This window comes from Papaver somniferum, chromosome 7 (assembly GCF_003573695.1).
Source record: "Papaver somniferum cultivar HN1 chromosome 7, ASM357369v1, whole genome shotgun sequence".
Taxonomy (NCBI): Eukaryota; Viridiplantae; Streptophyta; class Magnoliopsida; order Ranunculales; family Papaveraceae; genus Papaver; species Papaver somniferum.
Genome location: NC_039364.1, coordinates 259,489,781 through 259,500,447, shown reverse-complemented (window position 1 = coordinate 259,500,447; position 10,667 = coordinate 259,489,781). Strand labels below are relative to the sequence as shown.

Genomic DNA, 10,667 nt, shown 5'->3' with positions numbered 1-10,667 from the left:
TTTGGCAACTGGTTACACGATGAATACGCTACCAGGCATGGCTAGTACATTTGTTTACAACTTAATGAAACCAAACCTAAGCAAGATTTCAACAAATTCTAAAAGAGAAAAACCCAAGAGACAGAACACTTGAAAAGAAAAACCTCTAAAAAAAGAACAAAAATCTTTTCTGTTTTGGATAAGAACGCTGAAATTATTTCATATAATTAAGAGGAAAAATCATAGTGCGAAGGTCTTTTTGTTGATGATGATGCTCTATTTTGCCTTCCTCCGGGTGGGTTGCGTCTTGGCGTGCTGGCAGCCGCTGTAAAACCTTCGCGGCATATATGGAGAGACCTATCGTTATGCGGTACTATCTCTGCTCGACCTGGTACTTGCTACTGGAAATGAGTTTTGGATTTGGATTTGGATGATGCTCTCTATTGAATCAACTGCCATGTTTCTTGCTGCTGCTGCTGCGATGTATTTTAGTGACGATCAAAGAAGAAAGAAGGAGTGTTGCTTTTGTTTGCTTTTCAAAAGACGGAGGCGGCGCAGAGAAATGGATGAAGAATAGAGAACTACTGCTTATAAAGGCTTACAGATCCTATCAGGGTTCGCTCATAAATCTAACGGCTGTAATTGTATATATGACTGATATACAGTATAACAGATTAGACGGCTGTGATATCTGCTTATACGTTTTTTTTATAGGGGGGTCTGAATGCATTTCAAGCGAGGACATACATTATAATCAGGTCTTAAACAACACTGGGCAAGTTCCGACGGGTGTAATAGGAGTTCCGACATCTACTCCGGCAAGTTCATTGTTTCCAACTGAAGATTGGTTTTTAGCATTTTTTTTTAATGGAAGAGGATGTTTTTCCAGAAAAAAATCAAAAAAGGCTACTAGGGGTATGGATTTGTCTCCTGCGATATCCTCTATTCAAAGTGGAGAAATGTGTTTGGGTATAGTCCTCTTTTGTTAGTGGTAGTATCATGTCATGTAACATTGATGTTATTGCCTGTTGCGCTTAATTCAATCCATGTGTTTGTGGTCCGATACCAAAAACATGACAGTGCATTTAGTCTGAGAAGGTTGCTGAATCCACTACTGTGGATTAGGGGGGATAACTTCTAAATAGTTAGATGCTTTTATTCAATGGGCTAGGAAGGTGCTATATTTGGCTTCGATAGGAGCATTGTCACTCCATCATTTAGAAGGGGGTTTACATCATCTTCTGTATGCTTTTATAATTTTCATGTACTTATAATTTGTATGCAGAAGTGTAAAATCAATAAAAATTTATCATGGAACTAAAAATCTAGAGTGAGAGAGAGTAATGTGCCAAATGAGGGGTTTAGCCTGTTTGAACCAACAAATTTCTGTTTCGGTGTCAAATTTTGGAGCAGGTTTTATATGTTGCGCTTTGCAATTAGAAGAAAATATCGAAGTCTTTATCTTTTAGCAGGCACATGACCAGAATTCATATGTGTCGCCTCCCGTCATAATATATTTTTATGTATTGGTCTAAGCAATGATGATTAAAGATGTGAAAGTCCAACGCCTTGAACATTTTATGTCACTTAATGCAAAATCAATATATTGGACCAAAAGAATACCTTACCAACGTGATTAGAGGTGTACCAGAATGCATATAAAGACGAAATAGGATGCAGCACTGGATCGATACGCCCTTGTATCAAAAACAGAATAAACATGTAACATGTTGTCACATAACGTAGACATATAACATTTATCTTACAAAAACAAACGTGTTTTTGCCCATATGACGGTTCTGAATCAATCTTTTTAAGTAATCAATGGCTCTCATTGCTTTAAAAGTGGAACGAAGTGAAAGGGATAAATGGTCTTCTCTCTTTATCTCATGCGTCACCTCTTCGTAGCACAGACGTTACGGCTACCCATCTTCTTCTCTAATATTAGGGATCCTGATCTTCATTGTTATTGATTATTTGTACCAATCAAGCCCTTTCGTGAATCTCATTCATACCCAGAAATCATTTCTTCATAGTACGTTACAAATGTCCACCTACATAAACCCTAATAGATCTCATCATCTTCCCATGTTTCTTACGCCCCTCTCAAGAACATTAGCTAACTAATAATTGTTTTTGAGTTTCCCAACTCTAATTTTCGGGTTTCTCTTTCAATCACACGGTCCATAGATCAATTTCACATTTCCAAGTTATTTTCTTTGTTTTATTTCAGATGAAAAAAAGGTGCCATCCATCTCCCATCCATCTCAGGTAAATACTACTCCGTTCGAGTCTTGCACATTCAGAATTTTACAACCTGTTGTCTAATTTAAGCTTCTATTATTGATGTTGTCTAAATAACTGATTGTTATCTATCTTTACTGAACTGGGTTGATTTTACTTTTTAGATCTTACAAATATATCTTTTTGTCTAGCTAACCATTGAATCCACAAACACTAAAAGTATATATGGCATTTGGTTTGTTGAATCCTTGATTGGCAATAAACTAAAATCCATGATTTTAGCTTACAAATCATGAGTTAATGTTATACTTTCTTTTAGTATCAACAATAATTTTAGAATGCCTAGCTGTATAGGGGTTTCTTATAACTATTTTTGATAGATATGCTTGGCAGCGGTTGTCTTTCAAAAGTATTGTAGATTAAGAAACTACATGCATCTGAAGTTTAATTAAAGGCTTTTACTCTTATGATTTTCTACAATTCATCTGTAGAAAATAGGGCGCCCAGATTACAGCCAGCCCTTCTAAACTCCCGGTAACAGCCGCATACAAAGCTTTCTCGCATATAGGCGAGGTTGAAGAAGGCAAACTTTGGACCACACGCGTTAGGATCATTAGGAAGTGGAATGAATTGCAGTTCATGGAGACCAACAAGGTCACGAGCCTGGACATCTTCATGCTAGATGACAATGTAAGTATTAGCTACAGCTAATGTTTTGTGTATTAAATTAGCTAATTACCAAGCACTTATCAATTGTTACATGTATGTCATGTTATCCTGTGGACTGATCAACAGGGGGATGAACTTCATGGGGTGGTTCCCAAGAAGTTAATTTGGAAGTCTGATCCGTTACTTCATGTTGGAAGAATATATTCCCTGAGGAGGTTCACTATTCTAGGAGAGAAAAAGATATTTACCCAGCTCATAATGAACACCGCCTATTCTTCAACTGGGTTACAAAGGTGATTTATATATTTGGCACTCAAGTTGAAATTCCTCATCACAAGTTCACTTTTATCCCTTTCAAAGATCTGGAGTCACGTTCTGCCAACACTCTTATAACACGGGTAATGGTTCAGTGTGCGAGTTCATTTGTTTATTAAAGTTCAGGCTTTCATGTTGCCGGCGACGAAAAGCTTATGCACTTCCTTATATGTTTTTGGCTTCTCAACAGATGTTGTGGATTTTCACTAAGGTGTTCTTCAACCTATCCATTCCTTAGGTGCTTGACATTAAAGAAAGGTATACCATCATTGTGTATACTCCTTCACATACAAAAATGAATCTCAGTTATAAACCAGGTATGGTTTGTTGAGGAAAATAACATCGTCGCTTCTCTTATGGATTCATTAGAACCGAAAGCATGTTGGCGCAATGCGGAAATGTGATGGGTTTATGGAAATTAATTTAGGAAGAGAGGTTGGTTAATTGAAAGGTGAGGCTTATATTAATATGAAAATGAAAATATTACAAGAGGCTTGTGTAGCAACTTTGGCATACACTAGTTGTTTACAAAGAGGCACTTTGGCTCTTACTCTAAACCCTAGCTCTCACTTTAACTCTTGTTTACTCACTTGAGTTTTTGATTGTTGTTGAATGATCCCAAATGAATCCATCCTATGCCTATTTATAGGCTTCATGACCAACTACTTACTTCTCTAGATAGTTCTATCTAGACTCTTCTTTACACTATCAACTTAGATATTACAAGAAAATTCTAGAGAAAAGAATTCTCTAGATAATACTTGATGTAAAGAAGGTCTAGAAGATTCTAGTATTGGGCTTTACTTAGTGTAGATGATTATTGTGCTTTACTTATTGGGCTTTCTAGAATAGTCACAAATTACTTATGTTTTTAACACTCCTTCTTAATTTGTGATGTTAAGCTTTTCTCTAAAATGATTGAATTTGTCCATTGTGACTGTTTTTGTGAAGATGTCGGCATTTTTTTCTTGTGTTGGACAAAATTGGAGCTCAGTTTCCTTGTTTTCTACCAGTTCTCTGATGAAGTGGTGTCGTAGCTCTATATGTTTCGTCCGTCCGTGGAAGACTGGATTTTTTTTCATTGCAATTGTAGACATATTGTCACAGTATATAGTCGTCGGCTGCTGTTGCCTTTGTTGTAGGTCGGTCATTGTTCTTCTCAACCATACTGCCTCACATGCTGCACTTGTTGATGCTATGTATTCTGCTTCGGCTGACGATAATGCCACCGTACTTTGTTTTTTAGTATTCCAAGAGATAACTTTTGTTCCCATACAGAAAACATAGCCTGATGTGCTCTTTCGGTCTTCAATAGAACCTGCCCAATCGCTATCTGTGAAGCCAATTAAATCATTATCTTTTTCTCTTGTATGCTTGATGCCAAAATCCTTCGTTCCCTTGATATACCGAAGAATTCTCTTTGCGACTGCATAGTGTAACTTGCTTGGCTCGCTCATAAACCGAGAAACAATACTGGTTGCATTGACGATGTCTAGCCTTGTATTTGTTAAGTAGATCAGTGAGCCGACTAGACTTCTGAATAAGGTTGGATCAAATTTTGTCGCTCCATCATTTTTTACCAATTTCTCATTGGTACCCATTGGAGTTGCAATTGGTTTGCAATCCATCATGTTGAACCTTTTCAGTAAGCCTTCTGCATATTTTTCTTGGGAGATGAATATTTCTTCTGGAGATTGTTTTACTTGAATCCCAAGAAAATATCGCACAAGTCCTAAGTCTGTCATCTCATATTCTTTCATCATCTCCTTCTTAATTTTTTCTGCCATCTCTTGTTTTGTACTGGCATAAATTAAATCATCGACGTAGAGACAGACGATTAGAAAATCTGTACCTTGTTTTTTGATTTAGAGTGATGGCTCACTTGGACTTTTCTCAAATCCATTATCTCGGAAATACTTGTCGATTTTGTTGTTCCATGCACGCGGTGCTTGCTTGAGACCATATAGTGCTTTGCGGAGACGATATACCATTTTTCTCTTCCTTTGCGGACATATCCTTGAGGATGTTTGACGTACACCTCTTCTTCAAGTTCTACGTTTAGGAACGCCGACTTTACATCAAATTGGTAGACCTTCATTTTTAGTTGAGCTACCAAAGCTAACACCATTCGGATTGTTTCCATGCGAGCGACTGGGGCGAATATCTCGTAGTAGTCAATTCCTGGTTGTTGAGAATATCCTTTTGCAACTATCCTTGCCTTATGCTTTTGGATTGAACCGTCTTCATTATACTTTGTCTTGTAGACCCATTTCAGACCAATTATTTCTTTATCAATTGGATGATTGACAAGCTCCCATGTCTTATTTTTCTCGATCACTCGCATTTCTTCGTCCATGGCATGTCTCCATTTTTCTTCTTTTGCCTCTTCCTCATATTTTTGAGGTTCTAGTGATATAAATGCACAATTATATGTATCATAAATATCTCTTAGGGAACGCACCTTTCTACGTGGGGCACTTGCTTCCGATGAACTTGGACTTTGTTGTGTTGGACTAGGAGATCGCGGGCTTGCTGGTGGAGTACTTTCTTCTTGACGTGGCTGATCTGGCTCGTCTTCGATGAGTAGTGGCAACTCGTGGTTTTCTGCTTCATCATTCCAGTCCCATGATTTGAATTTATCAAAAATAACATCTCTTGAAATTACCAGATCCTTTGTATCTTGCTTTAGAAGTCTATATGCTTTAGACTCTTCGCTGTATCCGATGAATATTAGTTTTTCTCCTTTTTCATCGAACTTTTCTCTATGTTGGGATGGAATATATGAGTATGCTACGCAACCAAAAATTCTGAAGGAAGTTACCTCGGGCTTTTTTTTATGCCAAGCTTCATATGGAGTTTTGTTGAGAACTGATTTTGTTGGCGAACGATTAAGGATGTAGACCGCCGTGTTGACTGCTTCTGCCCAGTAACTGTTGGGTAGCTTCCTTGCTTTCAACATGCTGCGAGCCATTTCAACGATCGTGCGATTTTTTCTTTCCGTGACGTCGTTTTGTTGTGGAGTGTATCGGATGGTAAGCTCCTTCTTAATACCGTTTTCTTTGCAGTAGTTGATAAACTCATTTGAGGTAAATTCTCCACCACGGTCTGTACGGAAAAATTTTGGTTGGTGACCACTTTGCTTCTCTGCCAACGCATTGAACTCTAGGAATTTAGGGAATGCCTCGGACTTTTGCTCGAGAATATACACCCACATCATCCTGTTATAATCATCCACGAATATGAGAAAATATCTTCTGTTGTTGAGTGAAGTTGTTCTTGTCGGACCGCATATATCAGCGTGCACCAATTCGAGGGGCCTTCTTGCTCTCCACGATGTCTTCGTAAATGGAAGTCTATGAAACTTCCCTAGAATACAACCTTCACATACTTTATCTCCACCGTCGATATTGAGAAGACCAATTACCATGCCTTTTGATTTCAGAACCTTTAAGGATATGTAGTTGAGATGCCCGTATCTCAAATGCCATAGCTTGCATTCATCTATATGATTGGTACTCATTGCACAATTTTCAATTGATGGCATAGATAAACGAAAGACAGAATTTCCTGACATTTTTACTTTTGCCACCAATTGTTTATTAATTTTATCATAAATTGTGCATTCTCCGTCTTCGAAATGTAGTGAGTACCCTTTTCTTATAAGTTGTCCAACACTTAATAAATTTTGAGCTAGGCTAGGAACATAAAGAACATCAAATATGTATCGAGTTTTACCTGACCTTGGACGTACGGATATGACTCCTCTTCCTTCAACATTCTGGAACTTTCCATCTCCGAGCTTGATCTGTGGAATCTCTTGCTCCTCCAATTTTACGAAATATTCTTTGTTTCCTGTCATATGGATGCTGTATCCGCTGTCGACATACCATATACCTTGCGCTTCTTGTTGCGAGGTGAGGCAGGAATAAAATACTTGATTTTGAGAATCATTTTTCTCGAAATAGTTGGCTTCATTATTTTTAAGCCAACAATCTTTTTCCATGTGATTTAAGTTATCACATTTGGTGCACATTTGGCCAAACTTTTTGCAAACACTGCATCGGAGATTTGAGGAGTAATTTTTCCGTACCTTTGGTTGTTGTTTCTATAACCTACTTTTCCTCTTCCACGTCTGCGGTAGAAATTTTTGGGCCCTTGATTTGATGTCGACACTTTCTCGTGAGGTGATGTTGATGATGATCCCCCTCTGGAGCTTTCTTTTTTGTCTTCCGTATTTTTCTTTTCACTGAAATTTATTTTTGATTGAAACGCCTGCTCCAACGGTTGCTCCGCGAACCTATTTATCCTTTTCTCTTGCGCCTCTAGTGAACCCATTAGTTCGTGTACCGAGAGAGTCGATAAATTTTTGGACTCTTCAATGGCAGTGACGATGTGATCGAATTTGAACGGTAAGCTCCTTAAAATATTTTCTACAACTCTTTTATTTTCTATGGTATCTCCATAACTACTAATTTGATTTACTATATACCAGTAACTCTTGAAAAGAAATTCTGGATAGTTTCATTTTCTTTCATAAGTAGATTATCAAAATCTCGCCATAAGTTTTGTAGTTTAATGGAGATTACCTTTTCTGATCCTTGGAATGCTACTTTAAGAATATTCCAGGCCTCCTTCGAAGTTTTCGCCACCGAAATTCGAGGAAAAATAGTTTTGCTTACCCCTTGTTGTAGAAATAGTAGTGCTTTAGCATCCTTCTTCTTGTTTTCCTTGTACTCCTTTTTCTCTGCATCCGCCCATGACGATAGAGCTTCTGCCGACTCGGGTACCTTATAACCATCTTCTACAAAATCCCATAAGTCTTGTGAAATGAATAATGTTTTCATTTGTAAACTCCAATAATCATAACTCTCACCATCAAAAATTGGAATTAGATTTTGGGCATAATTGAAACCTTGAATACTTTGGTTAATTGTCATGGGTAGAGTTTTAGGATTACTGGGTTAGGTTTGCTCTGATACCAAATTTGTTGGCGCAATGCGGAAATGTGATGGGTTTATGGAAATGAATTTAGGAAGAGAGGTTGGTTAATTTAAAGGTGAGGCTTATATTAATATGAAAATGAAAATATTACAAGAGGCTTGTGTAGCAACTTTGGCTTACACTAGTTGTTTACAAAGAGGCACTTTGGTTCTTACTCTAAACTCTAGCTCTCACTCTAACTATTGTTTACTCACTTGAGTTTTTGATTGTTGTTGGATGATCCCAAATGAATCCATCCTATGCCTATTTATAGGCTTCATGACCAACTACTTACTTCTCTAGATAGTTCTATCTAGACTCTTCTTTACACTCTCAACTTAGATATTACAAGAAAATTCTAGAGAAAAGAATTCTCTAGATAATACTTGATGTAAAGAAGGCCTAGAAGATTCTAGTATTGGGCTTTACTTAGTGTAGATGATTATTGGGCTTTACTTATTGGGCTTTCTAGAATAGTCACAAATTACTTATGTTTTTAACAAAGCAAAGGTATCGTATTGAAGTATTTAACCAATTTTCTAAAGAGCTCAAGATATTTTGATGCTCACACATCTGATTATTTGATAATGATAGTTTTTGCACAGTTTAACTATAACTATAGAGTAACTTATGACACACCTTCATTGTTTAGTAGGCTTATGCATCTAGAAAATATTGGAAATTTTTCAGCTTATATTACTATGTATCTTCACTTTACAAATTCAATAGGATTGTTCAACAACCTATTTCTTCAGCTTGATGATTGACAGTTTGAAAAAAACGAAACCTTCTCACAAGATCTGTCCTTCTGCAATATTTTTTCATATCTTTGGGCTTGATAAGTATTACTATTTTAATTAGATGTGGTAACTGGTAAGGGTACACTCAGATTTTACTCAAAGTGTTGTAAGAACCACGAAGTGGTAAAACTTGGATCTGCCAGTCTTTTAAGATGTGGTGGTTGATTTACACATAGAATGGAGGAATTGCCACTTGGGGAGATTATACATACCAAACCGGAGACACTTGCAATAAGTGCAAGGTATTTTGTATCTCTTAGATCTTCCAACTTATCTTTTTTATTTCATTTAAGCTTCTTGATGGATTTATGTTTTCATACTAAAAAAATGGTAACCGTCGATGGTTATACGGACGCACCAGGGCTATTGTCATCCGACCTGCAAGTCCAAATCCACCTACCCCTCCTTGCTCCCTATTACGGTACTGCAAGTGACGCATAATGATTGTGCATCACAGAGTTGCAGTCCAAGTCAGTATAGCCCTAATGGTGTATCACGAAGCCATAATAGTGCAACGTAAGCCATAATAGAGTATACTGTATAGACTATCAAGTGCCAAGTATGGCATAACCCTGCAGGGCCAATGAAGTGCAAGTGCAACACTTCATTGTAAAGACGTTTGGCTAAGGAATGAAGCTATTGACCGACACAATAGAGCTTCATTAAGGAAAAGGCAAGACTAGGCCAAAGTTGCAAGATGCAAGATGCAACATGCGAGCTCGCATGTTGGCATGTCCATGAAATTGAGTTAGCCCAAACTCAAGGACAATGCAAGCAAGTGGAATAGACTAAGGATTAGTCTATGCATGAGTTCCAAGTGTTGGGTGCAATAATCAAAAACAATAATCAAAAACAAAGAAAAATCAAATAAGCAAAAGTTATTGATACTTAGCTCCTTTATAATGGAAGTGATTGCTTTGACGAAACGAACAAGCTCCCCGTATCTCCGCAACAGCAACAACGCAAAACTTTGGAAAATAGAGTGAGTCACGTGTTCAACACGCTGTCTTTAAGACATTAGCGCCCGGCTACACTCAAGAGTGATGCTATAGCCCTCACAGGACGGATATCCCCAGGATAAAACACCCTAATACACCTACTACTAGCATATGTATTAGATGCTCAACTTGAGCTTGGCAACTCCGAAAAAACCGTTAAGGAAAATCGCGAATGCTTAAAAACCGCTATAAAATATTTTCCCTTAGGGGTCCCTCTAAAATATAGAGCAACCCCTTTCCCATAGATTTTACAAAAGTAGTGAATTTCTTTATATAATTGACAAATACAACTTAAGAAGAAAAACTCCCCGATGTGGGACGAAAAGCTTATATAGCAAAAAAAAAGGAAACTCCACGATGTGGGACTAAAAGAAAACATTCACAAAATAAAACAAAAATAAATTATTAAAACTTTAAAAAATTATTTTTTTATTAATCGTTTTCCAACAATCCCCCACATGAATGAAAACTCAATAAAACATGAAAACACAGATAGATCTTGGTAAATAAACATCCCAACCTCACGATCCAAACAGACTGATCGTGCAAGTGTTGAAATCATACTAGTCATTTCTACGTCCTCTCCCTCACACAAAGTGTGTTGACCCCAGGGTCATACTATGGATTGCATAAATCATAATAGTATTGAGAGCTTTCATCTTTAATTCTCACATGGTGAGAC

The 10,667-nt window shown here is 37.3% G+C and overlaps 1 long non-coding RNA gene across 1 annotated transcript; it reads left to right on the top strand.

Moving 5' to 3' along the window:
- The first annotated feature begins 1,910 nt into the window (after positions 1 to 1,910).
- Positions 1,911 to 3,657, top strand: LOC113293699. Its single transcript, XR_003332479.1, has 4 exons — positions 1,911 to 2,250; positions 2,715 to 2,913; positions 3,019 to 3,290; positions 3,398 to 3,657. It is a non-coding gene; the product is annotated as an uncharacterized LOC113293699 (long non-coding RNA).
- Positions 3,658 to 10,667: the final 7,010 nt, after the last annotated feature.